General features: G+C 39.2%; 1 long non-coding RNA gene across 2 annotated transcripts in view; it reads left to right on the forward strand.

The window, feature by feature from the left end:
- Nucleotides 1-13,840, forward strand: part of LOC140532859 (uncharacterized) — a 107,114-nt gene extending 93,274 nt beyond the window's left edge. Inside the window, exon 5 of one of the 2 annotated variants that reach the window (XR_011976703.1) lies at nucleotides 13,548-13,840. This is a non-coding gene — a long non-coding RNA (uncharacterized lncRNA). The remainder of the gene's footprint in view (nucleotides 1-13,547) is intronic. The other variant, XR_011976702.1, reaches the window with a different exon arrangement.
- The last annotated feature ends 7,064 nt before the right edge of the window (nucleotides 13,841-20,904 follow it).

A 20,904-nucleotide genomic window follows, 5' to 3' on the forward strand; every position in this document is an offset into this window, starting at 1 on the left:
AGTGACTCCTTAGATAAGGAAGGATAGGATGATGGAAAACTTTATGGTACCTTGCACCAAAATATTTCCCTTATCAAACAAAATAATGATCTTTCTAGACCTCCCTGTGGTTCGGGTTTGGCAAGTGCAGAAACTCATTTCTTTCTGCTTTGTTTTCCCCACCTTAACAGCCAATTAATAACTCTAACCACTGCAGTCATTTGTCCTATCTAAATGATCATAATGGAAGGGGAAGGGGTGGACAGATGATCTCTTCAGATCTCATCTCACTAAAAAGTTCTATGTGACAATGTCCAGCTATAATTGAGATGCAATGTGGAACAGCTGTGCCTTAGAGGTTATGCCAGCTTATATATAAGCTATCCAGAATTTGGCAGGCCGATTTAAGAGTTCAGGAGGCAGCATGGTCCCATGGCCAAAGAGCCAGCCTTAGAAGCAGTCTGTTTCCAGCCTTGCCTCTGAACCAGATCTGTTGTGCATCCCTGGACAACTTACTTAACCCTTTAGTATCCAAAACACCTCTTTAAGGCAAAGTTTCTTCACCATTTGGGTGATAATCTGATGGAACCTATAGAACCCTTCTCAGAATCATATTTTTAAATGGATAAAATAAAATACATCGGATTACCAAGGAAACAAATTATGTTGAATTACAGTTATTAAAATGGTTTTGAACACAAGTTTATGGACCGAGATTGAGAACCTTGCCTTGAGGTAATATGTGGCAAGGCAGTCATTGCTTTTTATTGGTAGAAGGAGCTTCCTAACTGGAAATTCCTTGCATAGATCCAGTTATTAAAAAAAAATCAGAAGTATGAAGATATCTATGTAGCTATTAGAAGGACAGTAGTAAAAATTTGGCCCTGTGTGTATTCAAGGAGTTTTGAAAAACTTGAAAGCAAGAAAAAAGGGTGAGTAAGTATCTGGAATAGGCAGTATGAGTCTGTGAGAGGAAAGAGAATCCTAGAGTTCATGCAGAGTTGGCCAGCCCTAACCATGCCTTGAGTCTTGACAAGATAAGAATGATACATGGAAGTCTGAGGAAAATATCATACTTGAGTTTTGGTTTTGTTATTTAATTCAGCCTCATAGATGTAATATAGGGAAAGTGTAAATAAACAGTAATTTGTCTGAAAAAGATCAGGGGGTTTCAGTGGATTGAAAGCTCAACTGAGAAACTAATGTGGCAGCCAAAAAAATCTTATAGGAACTTAGGTAGTACCAAGAGAGGCCCAGTGGCCAGGACTAAGGAGGTGAGAATTGCATTGTATTCTGCTGTGGTCAGACCATATCTACAGTATGAGGGATGTTCTGGGTGCCATGTTTTAGGAAAGACATTGATAAGTTGGAAAGAGTCCAAAAAAGGATCTCAAGATCATATGTCTGAGTACCGATAGAAGGGGACCAGATAGCTATGTTCAAATATGTAAAGGGTTTTTATATGGAAAAGGGATTTAACTTGCTCCTTTCAGTCTCCGGGCTTTTTAGTTCCTGCCCACCCCATCTTCATTTTGATTCTTAAGGGGTAGGGATGCTAGAGGATTTGCAACCATATAGCATTACTGGAAGAAAATTGGTTTTAAAAAGAGAAAAACAAATGGAATTTTATGTGAGGGAGCAACTTGGCTTCCTTAAAAGCTCTGCGTAATTTCCCAAATATAATTCAGTCCACTTTCTACTTCTTACTCAGTTTTGGACCTGGGACAATTGTCTAGCTAGGGCATTGTGTCAAACTCAAATAGAAACTAAGCATAAGGATCTCTGTTGCCTATGTATTGACTCAGAAAATCATGTATCTGTTCTATCACATTTTAATTTATTTCATTAAAGATTTCTCAATGAAATTTTAATGGTTTGGACTGCACTCCAGAGTTTGCATATTTGATGCTTCTGTATTGTTGTTGAGTCACTGCCATGTTGTCCAACTCTTCATGACCCCATTTTAATGAAGCCAAGTCTTTTCTCAGCAAAGATACTGAGGTGGTTTGCCATTTCCTTCTCCAGCTCATTTTACAGGTGAAAAACTGAGGCAAACAAGGTAATATGACTTGCCCAGGGTCACATAGCTAGGAAGTATCATAGGTTACATTTCAACTCAGGTCATCTTGACTCGGACCCAGCACTTTATCCACTGTACCACCCAGAACTGCCTCATGATATCATGATAAACAAGAATTATGTAGGATGAGAAAGTATAGATGGTTTGAGACCTGAACCATTACAGCAAGTACCCATATCAATTAGACCATGGTTGCATTACAGTATTGAATATATTCACTGAAATCATGCAAAAGTCACTGTGCTAGATTCTGGGTACGCAAGCCCCTAACTTTAAGTAGCTTCTAATCTAACAGAGAACACCAGACCTATGCACAAATAGGAATCAATTATGCAAAGATGGAATGGGGCAAAGAGGATCCCCTCCCAAACTTCAGTAGAGTAATCTGAGGAGAGAGAACTCAGCTTTAGCTGAGGAAAGTCAAGGAAGGCAAAGGGGAACCTAAGCTGGACCAGGAAGCAAGGAAAGGATGTCAAATGGTACCAGTATGAGAGGAGTTCTTTCCAGAAATAGGCCATATCCAGTATAAATGTGTAAAGTTAACAATGTAAGCTGAGACTGGGGGTAGTGCCTAGTTTATAGTATATGACTTATGCTTTTTGACTGACTAATTGAGTAATTAGTAGTCAAATTAGCTGAACAGAAAATGCATGAGGGTGAGAAGTGTAAAATAAGACAAGACAGGTTAATTGGAGCCAGATTTCATTTTGAGACTTTAATTCCAGGCTGAGATTTATAGTCCAGTGATTTTCTTTTTCTTTTATTTGTTACATTTTAAATTCCAAACTATTTCCCTCCCTCCTCACCCTGCACTTTGGGGTAGTCCCCAAAGTCCACCTTTTCAAACACACACACACACACACACACACACACACACACACACACACACACACATGCACACACTTAAACCATACAAAGCATATCTCTATTTATCACTTATTTCTCTGGAGGTGGATAGCATCTTCCCTCATGAGTCCTTTGAAGTTGATTTGAGTATTTATAATATTCAAAGTAACTTAGTCATTCACAGTTGTTCTTCAAACAATATTGCTGTCATTATATGCAGAGTTCTCTTGGTTCTCCTCATGTCACTCTTCATTATTTCATGCAAGCCTTTCCATATTTTCTAAAATCAACCAACTTGTCATTTCATATAGCACAATTGTATTCCATCACAATCATATGCCACAACTTGGTCAGCCATTCCCCGATTGATGAGCATCCTCTCATTTTCTAGTTCTTAAAGAAAGCTGTTATAAATATTTTAGAACATAGAAATTCTTTTCTTTTTTCCTTAATAATCTTACAAAATAGATCTAAAAGCAGTATTGCTGGGTCAAAGAATATACACAGTTTTGTAACTCTTTGGGTGTAATTCCAGGTTGCTTTCCTAAGTGATTCTATCAGTTCACAGTTTCACCAATGGTGTGTTAGTGTTCCAATTTTTCCATATCCTTTCCATCATTTGTCATTTTCCTCTTCTGTTATTTCAGCCAATCTGGTAAGTATGAGCAGATATCTCAAAACTGTTTAGACTTACATTTATCTAATCGATGACGAGCATTTTGTCATTTGACTATATATAGTTTTGATTTCTTCATCAAAAAACTGCCTATTCCTATCTTTTGACCATGTATCAACTGAGGAATGACTCCTGTCCTTATAAATTTTACAAAGTTCTCTCTATATTTAAGAGATGAGACCTTTAGCTGAGAAACTGTCTATGAAAAATTTTCACCCTTTTAATCTGCTATTAACAGTAATTCTCATTTGTATAATGACTCAAGGTTTACAAAGCAATTACTTCCCAAGTTGGTAAGGTAGGTATCATAATTCCCATTTTACAGATAATGAAATTGACATGCAAAGCTCCTATAACTAGCAAATGGTAAGGGTAAAATTTGAACCCAGGTTTCTCCTGACTCCAACTCCAGGATAAATTCTACTACTGGAAGACAGAGTGCTGGATAAGTAAATAAGAGGGCTGGATGCTGAGTCAGGAAGATCTGCATATGTATCCCATCTCAAACACTTATCAGTTGTCTGACCTTGGAAAAATCATTTAATCTCTGAGCTTCAGTTCTCTCATCTGTAAAATGGGGAAAGTCATGGCACCCAACTCACAGGGTTAGTACTTAATAAACCTTAATGTGCTATGTCAATGCAAGATTTTATTACCTGGGCTTCCCAGAAGGGTATCAAAGACAAGACCTGGTGATGCATCGAATTATTTCTTTTCCCTGTGTATATTGTGTGTACATATGTATACATGTATGTACACAAAGATATACATATATACACACATTTATGCACATATACACCTGTATGTACATGGAAAGTTCTGCTCCTGGCATTTCTCCTGGAGTTGTTGGGTGGCAAATACCATATTAACTGTTCCTCAGACCTTTCTGAAGCCACACTGGCTCTCAGGTATATGACCATCTTCCAGGTGAAGGATCAGCCTATTAAGGAGGACTCTAGCAAGAATCTTACCAGCAATGACTAAGAGAGAGAACCCCCTGTGATTGTCACAGGACCATCTATTTCCTTTACCTTTATAGAGATGGACAATGGAGGCATCCTTGAACTCCTGGGAAATAACCTCCTTTTGCCATATAACCTGGATTATTTCAGTCAGCTTCTGTATGAGCAAGGGTCCCCCTACCTTGTAAATCTCAGGTGGAATAGAATGCCACATGAAAGGGGCCTAATGACAATCAAAACTTCTTCAGTTGGAAGTTTAACTAAGGAAGGATTGACTTTAACCTGAGATAAGCGGTCAGTGGCCTCAGCATTGATTGATGATAGTCTGTTGAGAACACTGTGGAAGTGTTCAGCCTATCTCTCTAGGACCATGTCCTTATCACTAATCAATGTGACTCCATCAGCACTGAGTAGTTGTGATGCACCATAGGTTTTTGGCCCATAAATAGCTTTCAGGGAATCATAAAAGCACTTTGGATTGTTACTATCAGCATAAAACTGAAATTCATCTGCCTTCTTACTGAACCAGGAATTCTGCATCTCTTTAAGCTTTGCTTGTGCTTTACTTTTGGTGGAATTAAATGTTGCCTTCTTAGAGAAGAATGAACTATCCTGCTGGTAAATCCTGTGGAGTTCTTGTTTTTTTAAACTACAAAACTGTTGTGCTGACCTCATTGTTGTATGCCTGCAAAACATGGACAGTCTACCAGCGCCACACCCAAAAAATGAATAGCTTCCATTTGAACTGCCTTAGGAAGATTTGGAAGATCACCTGGCAGGATAAGGTACAAGACACTAAGGTCCTTGCTTGAACTAAACTGCCAAGCATTCATACTATGCTTCAGAGAGTGCAACTCTGATGGGCTGGCCATATTGTTGAAATGCAAAATGTATGCTTGCCAAAAAAGACTATTTTATGGAGAACTCACATGGGGCCAGCGATCATATGGTGGTCAGAAGAAGTGATACAAGGACACTCTCAAGGTCTCCCTCAAGAACTTTGGATTTGACTATGCAACATGGGAGACGCTGGCACAGGACTGCTCAGCATGGCATCCCCATATCAGAAAGGGTGCTGTGCTCTACGAGCAAAGCAGGATTGAAACAGCACAAAGGATGCACAAATTTGGAGTAACCACCCCAAATGTTCACATGGGATTATCTGTGCCCAATCTGTGGTAGAGCATTCTGAGCTCATTTTGGTCTGATTACCCACAGTTTTACACATTGAAATTTCACTTTATTATGGTGATATCATTTTGGTACTCTTTGAGAACGAAGGACAACCACCAACTAACTAACAAGAAAAGTAACAATGCAGAAAAATTCCATTATTTCCCTGTGCTCACAAAATCAATCAGTAAACAAGTGATATAAAGATGTTTGGTCCTACCCAATAACTTACAGTTATTAATAACAACAGTAATAATAATAGCATTTATTTATACCATGTACCATTTCATTTCATTTGATTTGATCCGCACAACAACTCTTGGAAGGAGGGAGGATCAGTGGTATAATTATCCCTATTTTACAGTTGAAGAAATTGAGGCAGACAGAGGTTAAGTGACTTGCCCAGAGTCACACAACTGGAAGCATTTGAAGTTGGATTTGAACTCAGGTCTTCCTGACTCCAGGCTCTACCCACAGAGTCACTTAAACATTTCCCCATTCGTGAAGTTTAGAAAATTTTTCCCTTCTACCGATGAATATGAGCATTTACATGACACTTTTTTAAAATGTCAGTTTAAACTTGGATATGACTTGGTAACAATTTACATAGTTCAAGAAATTTACATATCAATACCTAACCACAGCCTATTTAAAGCTCTTTTCTCAAGCAGATTATTTCTTCCAACTCTGCTCCAAGATTAACAGTGGTGACATTCATTGTAACCATCCAGGGCAATTTGTAGCCGTTAATTGTGGTCCCAGAAGGGACACAGAAATAGACACTCTTAAAGGTGACTTTTACAAGAGAGACCTCTTGGGGTCTTCTTATTCCACCCGTGGGAAAAATGAGGCCCAGCTGCAATCATGCTCATCATTATTAAACTATCCGCCCACCATAACTACTAAACTGTATCCCACAGCCACCTCTGCCTTTTTTCAACTTTTTGTCCCCTTTTCAGGGAGAACAGATGGCTATAATTGTATTGCACCAATGACCAAGATTTTCCTTTTCGCAGATTCTCCAAAGAAGTCTTCTATGCAAGGACTTGTTTAAATGTTCTCTGGAGGGTGTGAAGCATCTGACCTAAATCCTGCAATGGGAAAGGCCATTTTTGATTTGCAAAATGTGTCTTTTTTGGCTCTTTCCCATCATCCAAGATGGCTGCCACCTGTTATTGGTACAAATAGCCTTGTTTCCATTCCATCAAAAGATTTCTGTAAAGTCAGTCATTGTTATTGTAGGGCATAACATTTTATAAATGACTCCAATGAATGGTTTTCATCAGAGAGAAAGTCACAATGTACATTTATTATACAAATAGGAGAGCTCTGAAGGCCACACCACTAAACAGTTATTAATTAAATGAGCTGAGATGGAACACTGCAAGTGACCCCAGGATTAAGTTCTTATATGGTGTTTCTCTGATGACTAATAGTCACTGTAACTAAGATGGGGGTATTACAACAAAACTCTGCCGCTGACAAAAATATTAACCGTAAATGATGACAAGGTTTTCATCTGGGACCAGGAGAACATCTGGAAACTATTAAATCCATAGTGTTTTCCCCTTTGAGTCCTGATTGCCAAAGTGAAAACCAACCACCCAGAAACTGTGGTCCTAATGGTAACTCAATATTTCTTTTTCACTAAAAATTATTCCAAGGAATTGACATTATTCCTTTCTCAACAAAGATTCTCTTGGTCACCACTTAGTACCAAGTACCAAGTGTTGGTACTAGTTCCTGATCCTAGAGGCTTTCCTTTTGTGTTGTGGAATCAAAGGTTTTCTAGAGAACCAGTTCATCTAGTCTGGATCAATATCCATGCAACATCAGCACCAGATGTGAGCTGGTTGTGTTATAGCCTAGAATAGAAACCAGCTGAACATTAGATGAATAGACAGAAGAAAAGTCAGATGTGAGACGCAGAGGAGTTGTCAAAAAGCTGTATTTCCTACTAACGATTCAAGGGTTTGTTGTTAAAGCTGTGATCTGTAACAAGAAGGGCTTAAGTAGAACTCCATTTCATTTCAACTGTTTGTAGACTCCAAGTACTACAGATGTATACAATTCATGGGCTCATTAATCCCTCCACCTCCCTAGTGTGTTTCTTTTCGATTGGAGGATTTGATCAGGAAAGCAGAACCAAAGTTTGAGGCTTTTAATACATGCAGCTTTGTAACTGGCACAATATCACAATCCCCACTCCTCCTACCCACCCACCCCCATCCATAGCGAATGCCCTGGCAGGGACGTTTGCTTTTTGCCAAAGGAAGAATTTGATTTTACTGGGAAACATGAGAAGTCATCCATCTCTACTGGTATATCATAGAGTCTTAGAGTTGGAAGAATGCCCAGAGGTCACCTAGTCCCAATCCTACTGAAATCATGAATTCCACTGACAACATCCCCCACAAGCAGCCTTCGAGTTTACTCAGATGAGGATTGAAAGAACAATGAACCACAAGGTTGTTGAGAATCTTAAAGAACCATATCAAATTATTTTGAATTTTAATTCAAAGCATAAAATTCAATTTTAATTCAAAGCATAAAATTCAATTCAATAAACATTTACTAAAGGTCTACTGAGCTGGGCCTTGGGTGAGAAGCTGGGGAAGCGAGACGAAAACAAAATGATCCCTGCCCTCCAATTACTTACATTTGACTATGGGTATGCACACAAAGTAAACAGTCATTTCCCACATGTCAAGAGGCAAGGACCAGCAAGTGAGGGACAGTATAAAAGTTATCACCTGAGCTGAGCTGTAAAGAAAGTTAGGGATTCTAAGAAGAAAGGGTGAGAAGGAAGATCTTTCTGGACATGGGAACAATATGGAAATAGGAGACAGAATGTCGTATACAGGGAGTTTGGCAGAAACATAGATTGCATGGGGAGAATAAAATGAAATTTGCCTGGAAATGTAGACTGGAGTCAGTTTATGAAGGCCTTTAAAATACCAGACAGAGGAGTTTTCTTATATTTTGTCCTAGAGGTAATAAAGAGCCACTTGCACTTCTCAAATATGAAATGATGTAGTCTGATTTATGTTTTAAGAATATTAATTTGGTAGATGTGTGGGGGATGGATTGGCAAAGGGAGAGGCTGAACGTTGGGAGATAGATTGGAAGGCTATTGTTTTAATTCAGGAGAGAAGTGATAAGGACTCAAATGGGGGGGTGGCTTTCTGAGTGAAGAGGAGACGATGGAAGATGAGATGTTAAGTGAGATATGTTGGGAAGGAGGAATTTATAAAACTTGTCAAAGCATTAGATATAGGGTATGACTTAAAAGGGGTAAATTGTGTTTGTCCTTCATTCTCAAAGAGGACCATGACATCAAGATGATGACATGACTTGCAGCTGACTTTGATTTGAGTGAGAGAGAGAGTTGTGCAAGATCAGTAACCTCACTTTCTCCTCCTGAACCATCTGGTTGCAGTGGCCAGGTATTCATCAGGGCAGCTGGAGATGGCCCAGGATGCAATGGGAGACCTTGGCCCTTTCAGTCTAAGCTCTTATCACAATCTCACTTTGAGCGAGTTACATCCATTCAATGAATAGGCTTCTTTAAGTTACTCAAGGGATGGCCCCTTTAATCAAAACAGAAAAAATCAAATGGGGAGGGGAAGACCCTCAGGGTTTCTGGGTAAAAGAGAAACAATTACTATTTAGTTATTACATCTACTCTGTGCTAGGTAGGTGGGGACTTGTCCAGTCTATGAGCTCCAGAGTGAAGGGGTAAATACTATTGTAGGAAAAAGAGGCCTGGATTTGGGATCAGAAGACACAGAGGGAACTCATAGTTTGTTCTCCTAAAAGCATGGCACAATGGGAAGAATGGTGGACCTGGATTCAAATTTGGTCTCTACTGGCATTATCTGAGTGACCTTGGGCAAATTCTTTATCTCTTGGATGCTAATTTCCTCATTTGTAAAAATGAAAGCATTGGACTAATTGATCTCTAAGATTTTTACTGATTCTACATCAATGATCCATCTCTAAACTTCATTTACCTCAAATGGAAAACGGGACCACCAATACCTATCTCCCAAGGTTAGTAGAAGGAAAACATTTTGCTAACTACATTGTGCTATAGAAGTCAGAGTTGTTATTAATCTATTTGTTTCTTCTGGTAAACTCTTTGAAGGTAGTTTTTTTGTCCTTGTATCCTTATCATGGGCAGCTGGGTATTGCAGTGATCAGAGTGCCAGGCCTGAAGTCAAAGGAAGACTCATCGTTGTGAGTTCAAATCTGGCCTCAGACATTTACTAGCTGTGTGACCCTAGGTAGGTCATTTCACTCTATTTGCCTAAGTTTCCTCATCTGTAAAAGGAGATAGAAAAGGAAATGGCAAACCACTCCAATATCTCTGCCCAGAAAACTCCTAATGGAGTCACAAAGAGTTGATCACGACTGAAAATGACAAAATGACCAGGATGAAATTAACTTTCCTTCAGCTCTGACATCCTATCTTGTAAGATCCCTTCTTGTTCTAATATTTGGCAATCCTATGACCTTACAGTTAATCCTGAATCATATTTCAAACTACTATACTATTAGGATCATAGAAACCAATATCATTCAATATCCAGAGATTTTCTTTTCTTTGAGAATCACAGTTTTAAAGAAATCATTTTCAAGTGAATAGATCCTTTAAGAATGCATAAGACTGATTCTTTCCTGCAGTTTTAAGGACAAACTGCCAAAGAGTACTAGGCTGGCCCGGAGAAGCATAATTCATCATTACTTACTACATCACTACATTCCTACCATTAAATGACTAATAATAATAACTCAATTCATATCTGACATTTACATAGCATTCAGCATATGTTGTCTCTTTCGAGCCTCATAAGAACCCAGTGAAATAGGTATTGTAGTTATTATTACACCCAATTTACAGATATAGAAACTGAGGCTTGGGGAAACCTGTTTATGGTCACAGAAATAAAATATAATAGAAATACATTTGAGCTCAGGTTTTCTGGATTCCCAGCCTAGAATGCAGCACATTGTACCATACTTCCTCTCTCAGAGGCTGATATGATATGGCTTCCTTTTTCTTGTTTGGTGGCAGGCAAATAATACACACTTTTAATTGTTTTCATAGTGGTAATGAGCTCAGATAATTCATTCACATTCTGTGCAATCCCTCTAGTTACAATGACAGGTATTTGAAACAACTGGTTGAAGTTAGGGAAACGTGTGATGACAGGGGAATTGGGGAGGGCCCAGTAAAAATCTTAAGTTCCAATCAGGTCAATCAACAGGATGTCTCTAAGAGTTATCATGCAAGAAATCTGATGATATAACAAAAAATAGCTGATGCAATGAATAGCTCTTTCCTCCTCTTGGTCAAGCAGAGCTGGATGGGATCTCTGAGAGACTCCATCGAAACCCAAACCTGAGTAGGAATCTCCTTTATACACTTCTTAATAAGAAGTCTTCCACTCTCTCATTCCCCTCTGCCAGTGACCGTGAGCCGGCTATGTCTACAAGTACCTTGTTCTTCTTAGGGATGGCTTGGATTGTTAGAAAGTCATTCCTTATGTCAAGCCAAAATCAGCTTCTCTGTGCTTTCTGCCCATCTCTGCTAATTCTGCTTTCTGGGGCCAAGTAAAACAAATAGAATTCCTCTTCCACATGATGGCCTTTCAGATACTTGAAGACAGCTCTCCTATCTGCATTCCCTATATTTTCTCTTTTCCAAGCTAAACATATCCAGTTTCTTCTTCCAGTTCTGCAAGGGCAAGGGGTAGGGCCACTCACCATTCTACTCACCCTCCTTTGGACACTCTCCAGATTGCAAAAGTTATTCCTTTAAAAAAAATATGGAATGCAATAGTCCAGATGTGGTCTGACAAGGGAAAAGAACAGCAGAGCTAACTCATCTATGGTTCTGGACACTCAATTTCTATTAATACAGCCCAAGATCAATTTAACTTTTTTGCATTTCATCTCATTGTTGTGTCATACAATCAACTAAATCTCCCAGACCCTATTCACATTAATTAATTAATTAATGTGCATTAAACCCTGAGCGTACAAAGGCAAAATTGAAATGACTTCTGTACTCAAAGAGACAACACATACAGGGGAGAAGTGTTCAAGGACAGGTATTTTGTTTTGCATGGCAAATGAAACTAGAATGACATATGCTTTCCAGGAGCAATGGCAGAACTGATTTGATTGTAGTTCCAGAATTTAAAAGGGGGTTGAACTTCTCAGGATATTTCCTGCAGCAAGTTGCTTGGGTAGAAGATGGCTGTGGAGTAATAACCAGCCATATCTTCCCCATCTTATACACATGAAGTCAATTTGATTTTTCTTTAAATAAGTGCAGGACTTTCCATTTATCCCTATTAAAGGCCATCTTGTGGATTCAACCCAGCATTATAGCCTGCCATTTATTTTCTGACTTCTGATATTGTCAGCCAACATGTCAGCCGTTCCTTTCAGTTTTGCATCATCCACAAATTTTAGAAGCATGTCTTCTATAGTTTTTTCCAAGTCACTGATGAAAGTGTTGACCAGAGCCAAGAATATTCCACCAGACACCCCTTTTCAAAGTGACTTCAATCCATCAATCAATGTGTCTCATCATTAGATTGAATCCACCAAACTGCATTATTATGCTGCCCATATATTTCCATCTTGTCTTCAAGAATATTTTGAGAAATGCTGTCAAATGTCTTCCTGAAGTCAAAATATTTTCTGTTAATGGCTTTCCATCTACTTTGTCAACCTATCTAAATGGAAATAAGGTTATTCTAGCATTGTGTTAGTACAGCAGCTTGGGAATGAGTGAAACTCAGGGAAGGGTAAACAGAAATTGTACCACTACTGCTGATGTGCCGTTTAGCTGGGACATTTCAGGATGAGGAACCTGGTTACTCTTGGTGGATATTAAGGTTGCTCTTGACTTTTGATTGCTTCTGGGAAATTGGCTATCAGCAAAGAGAGGATCAAACCATGTAAGACACCAGATCTCAGAAAGGGGACAGTTCTATACTCTGGGTCTCCCAGGGGAATTCTTTTATGTGGGTTATTCTTCACTATGCCCTTCTCTATGGGGTGATTGATGGGATCAAACTCAATGAGTCCATATTTCCCTTGTGCTTGATACCTCTTGGAGTAAGGAGCCAATTTACCATGGAGTCAATTCTGAAGTGATGAGGCAATTCAGGTATAGTCCAGGTTATATGTCTGATAATGTGATTATCTGACACATCATTTCCATCACCTTAGGGGTATGTTTGAGAACTTCAGATGTAACAACTTGCCTTGATGAATCCCTGAATATATCCTGAGTCCCTGTACAATTATGAACAATGTAGTAGTGCTTTTATTAATTTGATAAGGATTTTAAAGCAAGCTCACTAGCTTATAGATGGAAGTATCTACTTTCTTTTCATTTTTTGAAAAATCAGGTTAGTTGCGCATTTCCTGTTTTGGGGCACCTTTTTCATTCTCCAAAATCTTTCAAAGATCATCCACAGTGACTCAATGATTACATCTACAAGTTCTTTCAAGATTTGGAAAGGGCGTTTTCTGGGGACCTACTGACTTGATTTAATTGAGGGCAGCCATATTCTGCCTTCCCATCTCCTCCTTTATCAAGGTATAAGCAGATTTGGTGCCACATGAGGCAGTATCTGTCAAATGAAATGGAAAACCAAGATCCATCAGACAAATAAATGCCCAAGTGATTTGGTACACTGGCTCTCCACCAACTTCAAGTGCTAGTAACCTCTGCTCTTCTTATTTCTTCTTTTAAATTTACATGGGCTAACCATTCTCTTCCTTTGCTTCTTATCTTACGCATTTTCAGCAGCTGTTGCACATCTGTAAAGCAACACATACAGCCTGGACCACATGTTCTGCCTCTTTATGATAGATGAAGCAGCCTCGAGAAAAGAGTTTTGTGCAGCCTTCTGAACTCCTCTGGAACAGGAGGGGGCAATGGATATACACCATGTTGTTGTCGCTGGTCCAGCAACTCTCTTTTCCTTTTTGTGGCAGATTGTTTTCATTATATTCCCTTAAGTACCTTAACAAAAAAAATATTGGATTTATGAAAAGGATTCAAATTGAAAAATAAATATTTGTGAATATTTCTTTTTTCTTAAGATGCCACAATGACATAGAGCAGCACACTTTGCTCTGACATTAGTAATTGTTTCATTGGAACTTGAAATGCTATCTGTTCAATCTCTTTGACCAGCTCTCTTCCCAAAGTATTGTGCTTGGGTCTGTCTCACTTTCTCTGTTTACCATTTACAGTGTTTTAATTCTTAAGGGAACAATTCACCTAAGATGCTAGAGCTTTTTTCCCTTTGAGGGTAGTCTTTCAAGCATAGTCATCTATGTGTTTTTCTACTAGGGTACCAAGAACTAGTTCTCTTCCTTTGTGAGGACTGTCAAATTGATGATAAGCCAAAAATCCTTCTGAACCCTCCCCACCAAAGCTACATGTCCTCAAAACTACTTATTCAGGTCAAAGGGGATCTGGATAATTTAAAAGCCAACTTAAGCATGTCTTAACCTCCATGAAGGAGGCTGGACATTTACTCTGACAAATATTGGATCTCTTTGCAGCCATAAACAACTGAGCTGGAGAAAACATAGCATCATTTCAAAATTCCATTTGAGATTCCTCAGCCCACAAACTGCATTGAGAGGTTTCCGAATTTGTGGTTACGTGGACACACAACTAAGAGCTCTGTCACATGCTAGAAGTGTTTGGTTGTACCTCCAAGAAGGGCAATATTAGACTATAAAATGGAAATTGGCAATGCAATTGCAGCAAGAAGAACATAAAGGAGCAGACCTGGCATAGGAGACTCCTGGGTTCAAATCCTGGCTCTCATGCTGACTACCTATGTGACTTTGATTTTCCATTTCTGCTAACTGTGATATGTGATACAAATGCAATCAGTATACTCTGATCTCACTACCACAGAGCCAGGCAGGCTACAGCTCCCCTCTCAGGGTTTTTGGGGTACTTTGAGGGGTTTGGGTAATCTCTTCTTTCCTGCTATCAGTTCACATTCCCACTAGATTCATTCCTCCCACAGTTAGATGACAGTGACCGGTGCCACAGTACCATTTAACAACTTAATATCAGTTAGCTTTTAGAAAGGGATATCTAATTCAAAGATACAGCAATTTTAAAAAGTACAAACATTTCCCCCTAGGAACTTGGGGACACACTCTTCCCCAATCAAATCTTAAACTCTGAAGAGAATGAGCTCATTCTTCACTCAGTCCCTACCTAACATTTGTCCTTCCAATTTCATGTCCAAATTTGGAATCAATGTAGAGTGAGTCCTTTTCTCCACTACTGCTGGGCTGAATCCCAAAGATCCCTCCTGGAGGTCACTCCTTGTTTATCATGGTATCAGTGCTTGTCTGACTGCTTAATAGGTATGACCAAAGTCTCCTAAAGTCATAGACTCCTGAATTCAGGTGGTTCTCTCTTCCAATCTTTCAGACCTTACAAAGTCACAATTTCCAATACTTTTACCTAAAATAAAAGAACAAACACTCAGGCTAGCAAAGAATCAAAGCATGTATTCCCAGGCTCTGTTTCACCCTCGGTGAGAAGAAATCCCAAGATCTTTCTTCTTTCAGCATTGTCTCTCATCAGACAACAGTCAATAGAAGAGTCAAAAAGATTAACCAATAATGAGGAGCAGAAGAGAAAATGTCTAGGTTTGGAGTTAGTGGTGCTTTCTGAAAGTACCCCAACTTCTTAGTACCCAGCCAATAAAGAGCCCTTTCAGCTTTTGTCTAGTCTCTCCAAGATATTTGCATAATATATCACCACAACTATATCCAAAATGGGGTCCCTAGGGTCTTCCATGTGTTGAATAATATCAGGTATTGTGAACATGTGCCAAACCCATGTTGTATGTATAAGCTAGTGTCAGTTTAGACATTTGAAGATGTTTCTGACAGAGACTAGCTAATCTTAACTTCCAGGGGCTTGTTAAAACAGATTTGTTACTTATAAGACTGGGACAGTGGAAGACCGAAGTGTTATAAAGGGAGAATTCATGGCAGGGATGAGCTCAAGTTGCCCCCTAGTTTTATGATTTTATGAACATGGTTTCCATCAAAACTGTGTTCTAAAGAATAGAAAATCATTCATTGATTCATTCTTTCAAAAAAGGAGTCATGTACAGTCCAGAAGAAAAGGCTGCATAACTTGAGGGAGGACAAATATCTCAGTTTTCTCCTCAAAAGGGAAAATGTTGGAATATGTGAATAATAGGCCACTGAACTTGACTTCAATTTCTGGCAAAGATTCTAGTACATATTATTTTTAAAGTGTTTGGAAAGGAAAAAGAGTGGCCACTCAGAGTGAATGTAGCTTTATCAAGAGTAGGTCATGCCAGATAAATCTCATTTCCTTTTTTGACAGTAACCAGATTAGTTGATCAGGGAGATTCTGCAGACATGCAACAACCTGTTTCCAAAAAATATTAGTAAAATCTTCCATGTTACTCTTATGAGCAAGATGGAGATATGTAAGCTAGATAATCATTCAGTTAGTTAGATTCAGAACTAGATATATTGACCAAACCCAAGAGTAGTCATCAATGACTTGAAATCGGCTCAGAAAGAAGTTTCCAGGGCTCTGTACTTGGATCTGTATTGTGTGCCATTTATACCAATGACTTAGATGAAATTGTAAAAGGCATGCTTACCAAATTTGAAGATGACCCAAAACTGGGAGGAAAAGCTAACCTATTTATTACAGAGTCAGGATCCAAAATGATTTTGGCAGGCTAGAAGAATGAACAATTTTTCTAAGAAAAATTTTAATAGGAATGAGTCTTATTCTTAGGCTGAAAAAATCCCCTTTACAAATACAAGATGAGGAAGTCATGGCCAGGCAATAGTTCCTTTGTAAAAGATCTGGGAGCTTTAATGAACTACTTTAATGAACTACAAGCTCAGTATAACTTTCAAAAAAAGGTTTAGAGCAATCTTGAGCTCTCTTAAGAGGTGCACTGTATGCAGTACAAGCAAGACAATAGTATTGTTGTGTTCTGTCCTAATCAGAACACATCTAAATCTCTGGGCTCATTTCTGGTCACCACATTTATGAGCTCATGTGAAACACAACAGTGAAAGAAATGTTGACTATACATAGGGGGATGAGTTGAATGAGATGGAGATATTTAGCTTAGGGAAAAGAAGATTCAGGGAGGGGATCATTGCAGTCTTCATGACTCTGAAGGACCTTCATGTGGAAGAAAGTTTTGATCCACTCTACTTTGTCCCAGAGGGAAAGGCTAAGAAAAATGGAGGAACTTGACAAGAAATAGATCAAAATCTGTTTCCTCATCCACAAATGGAGATAACTAGATTATGATTATTTCTAAGGTGACTTTCAGCACTAAAACCCTATGAAGGAGTAATTTTATCTCCCTGGGAATTATTGATATAAAAATTAAATATATCTCAAAACAGGAATCTCATGTGAATTCTTATGTTTGTTATTTTGGCACCACTGGATTATCCAAGGGTAAATTGTTTATTTTATGAATTATTGGGGCTCTTTCGTTGCCCATTTCCCTCCACTTAGCCCTTTTTCCTTCATTAGCCATTGTACCTAAAGACAAGCAAAATGATAAAAAAAAAAATACTAAATAATCTGAATGCTTGTCAGCAAGACCTAGGAGAACCAGAGTTCCCTTTTTGTCACTTAACCAGTGTGATCACATTTCTACTCTGATATCTCACATTCAAAAAGAGGAGTTGAACTAGGTTTCAGGTTCTGCTACCAATTACCTGTGTGACGTCTAATATTCCACTCAGTCTCTCTGAGTCTCCCTTAGTTTTCTCATCCATAAAAAAAACAAGTTGGCCACTGTTTTAGTCACTATGGAAGTGGAAGGCAGAGAAGCATAGGATCAGGGTAAAAACTTTATATGGTCTCCAGAACTCACATTTTATTTACCTGGGGAAATAAGAAAATAGTTACAAATACAAGGCAGGACAGGGCAAATGCCCAACAAATGGGACAGAAAGCAAGTCTCATAAGTCCCATACAACACTTGGAAAATTCACTGCATGCAGCTAAACCACATCATATGTCAGCCTTACGGTTCCCATCATCTACACAATCAGCCACTCCAACAACTGGATGGTCAGTTCCCTTAATGGGCTCTCTGGGGGTATGGAGTCATAGAGTTGGAAGGAGCTACCAGAACCCTCTACATTAGAATTCTATTGTTTTTGGCTGTAGGCCTTCACAAAGTTTCCAGAGCAAAGGACAGGTACAACATGATCTTTGAGAAAGGCTGTGTGACTTCAGAAAGAAAAGAATTAAAGTAAGTTTCTAAGCATACAAAGAAATAATATTTTAGCCTTAGTTTATGAGGGGAGCCATAAGACCAATATTAGATCATTGTGTCAAATTCTGTAATGTCAACATTTCTAGCTCTGATTTATTGAGACTCCCAATGAAGAAAGACTCAAAGTATTGAAATATCAATGTTAATAAATACCTTGGAATTGTTCTTGAGTAAATACTAGGCAAGATGCCTCCCTCCAAACTTTTAAAGTGATTCTGAATATGTGGGAAAAGAGATGATGCATCTGACAAGTTCACTATTCAGGGAACTTAGAAAAACAGATTGATGAATTATGTATCTGTCACCTTCGTATGTCAAAGGTCTACTAACTTCAGTTGTGGTCCTAAAGATGGTCTGAGAAAGGATTGCAGTGAAATTTCAAGCTTAGGAAAGTGCAAAGGCCTTTTGCAGGTAGGTAAGTAGGTAAGAACATTGGCTTTGGAGGCAGGAAGATCTGAATTTAAATCCTTCCTGAAGCACACTAGCTATGTGACATTGGGCAAGTCACTTAACCCTAAATGCCTCATCCTGGGTCATCTCCAGTCATCCTGATGAATATCTGGTCACTGGATTCAGATGGCTCTGGAGGAGAAGTGAGGCTGCTGACCTGCACAGCCCTCCCTCACTCAAAACAAAGTCAAGTGCAAGTCATGTCATCATTTCTCTGATGGCATGGTCTTCTTGGGCAATGAAGGACAAACATACACAAACTATTTTTGTGACCCTTGGCAAGTTACTAAGCCCCTGTTAACCTCAGTTTCCTTACTTGTGAAATGGTAAGAACTGTGACTCCCCCATAAGATTGTGAGGATCCAAGGAGATCACACATGTACAGTGCTTTATAAACTTTTAAAAGTGTTTTTATAAATTGTAGGTATTATTATTTTCTCTCATTTCTATGATATTAGAGTATTGGACAGTATTGGGATCATGCTATCCCAAAGGAGATAGCTACCTCCCCTCTGGCAGGAAATATCTATCACTGTCCTCCACATAGGGAAGTCTGTTTCATGGTACAGCTGACCTTGGTATGGTTGGTGTTGCAGTCAAGGGGGGTTGGGCCCCATACTGACTCTGAGTCTTACTGAGTCAGCCACCTTGGGCAAAAAGCTTAATCTCACCAGGTCTCAGTTTCCTTGTCTATCAAAAGATGGAGTTGGACTAGTTTACTTCTATGATCCTGTCTAACTCTGGATCCTGACTTTATCCTGTTACAGCATAGAAAGAGGCCCCTGAGGACATTTTTTTTCAAAGACACACTTAAATTGAGGCCAATACCTCTTTTATTTATTTAATTCTTTTTAAACAGCCATTAAAGCCCAGTTGATAGACTGCAATGACAACTCACAAGGCTTCCAGTTGGCTAACCAGAGATGAGCAGAGCTTGTTTCCACTGACTGATGAGAGCACCTAAGACATGGCTAATTCTGACTGCAAGATCTAGCCTGGGCCTACATCCAGAGGAGGCTCAGCTTTCACATGTTTTTTACATAATGCATATTAATTGCTTCTTCTCTGCAAACATATTCAGTTACCACCAGTTGTTCTCTTTTGGAGAAATGTTTTTACTGGAAAGGATAACAACAATATGTCAGATGAGAGTTGACATCCACAATCACATTCCCTTCTGCTTTAAAAGAAAGCCCATGCACACGCAGGAAAATCTAGGCAGGTTTAGTAGTGATGAAAAATAATTAGAAAACCATGCTATTGTGCACTCATTTTCTCTCTCTCTCTCTCTCTCCCTCCCTGTCTCTCCCTCCCTCTTTCTCTCTCTCTCTCTTTCTCTCTCTGGTCTCTCTCCCTCTATCTCTTCCTCCCTCTCTCCTTTCCCTCTTTTTCTTTCCTGTCTCTCCTCTTTCTCTTTCTCTCTCTCCCCCTTACCCTCTTCCTCTCTCTTCTCTTTCTCCTTCCTTTCTCTTCTCTCTTTCCCCCTTCTCTCTTCTATCTCTTTCTCTCTCTCTCCTCATACTCCTCCTCTCTATTCTCTCCCCTTTCCTCTCTTTCTTTTTCTCTCTCTTTTACAATCTCACTCTTGTTCTTTCACTGTCTCATCTGTCTCTCACTGTCTCCATCTCTACCTCTACCTCTACCTCACTCTGTTTTTGTGTCTCTCTGTTTCTCTGTCTTTGTTTCTATCTGTCTCTCTCTCTCTTTGTGTCTATCTCTATTGGCCTCTGTCTTTGTCTGTTTCTGTGTCTCTGTCCTCCTGTTTCTCTGTGTCTTTGTTTCTTTCTCTTTCCCTACCTGTGTCACTCTCTATCTGCCTTTATCCCTCTGTCTCTATCTGTTTCTGCATCTCTGTGTCTCCCTCTTTCTCTGTGTCTTTGTCTCTGCCTCTTTCTCTCTCTGAAAGTGACGAAGATGAAAACAAGAAAACAGAACCATCAACGAGGGGGGAAGGTGTAGGAGATAGATCATTAGAAGCCAAGACACCATGGAGGTGTTCAACAGCTAATTAAATGGGAAACTGAATCTTCCCTCATTGTGTCAGAGGCCAAGTCCTACACCAGCTGTAAAGGAAACAGGGAATTTACATTATCTGAGATGTCAGTAAGAACCTAATAGCCACATTTCCTGTCTGCTTCTCTTCAGCAAGGCTGATTTTCTAGGACTTTTATTTTTGTTTACTTTCCCAATTGGCTGCTGTGGCCTTGGAAAGGAAACCCAATCCCACAGAGGAGGGAAAGGGAAATAAATGAGAGTGAGAATAGAATGGCCCAGAAAAAGTGGGTGGGGGAGGGAATAGAAGGGAGAGGATACAGATAGAGCCGGGCTCCATCCTGGGACAGTTCAGATAGGGTACTTCCAGTTTGGGCA

The sequence above is a fragment of the Notamacropus eugenii genome, chromosome 3, assembly GCF_028372415.1.
Source record: "Notamacropus eugenii isolate mMacEug1 chromosome 3, mMacEug1.pri_v2, whole genome shotgun sequence".
In the NCBI taxonomy this organism is placed as follows: Eukaryota; Metazoa; Chordata; class Mammalia; order Diprotodontia; family Macropodidae; genus Notamacropus; species Notamacropus eugenii.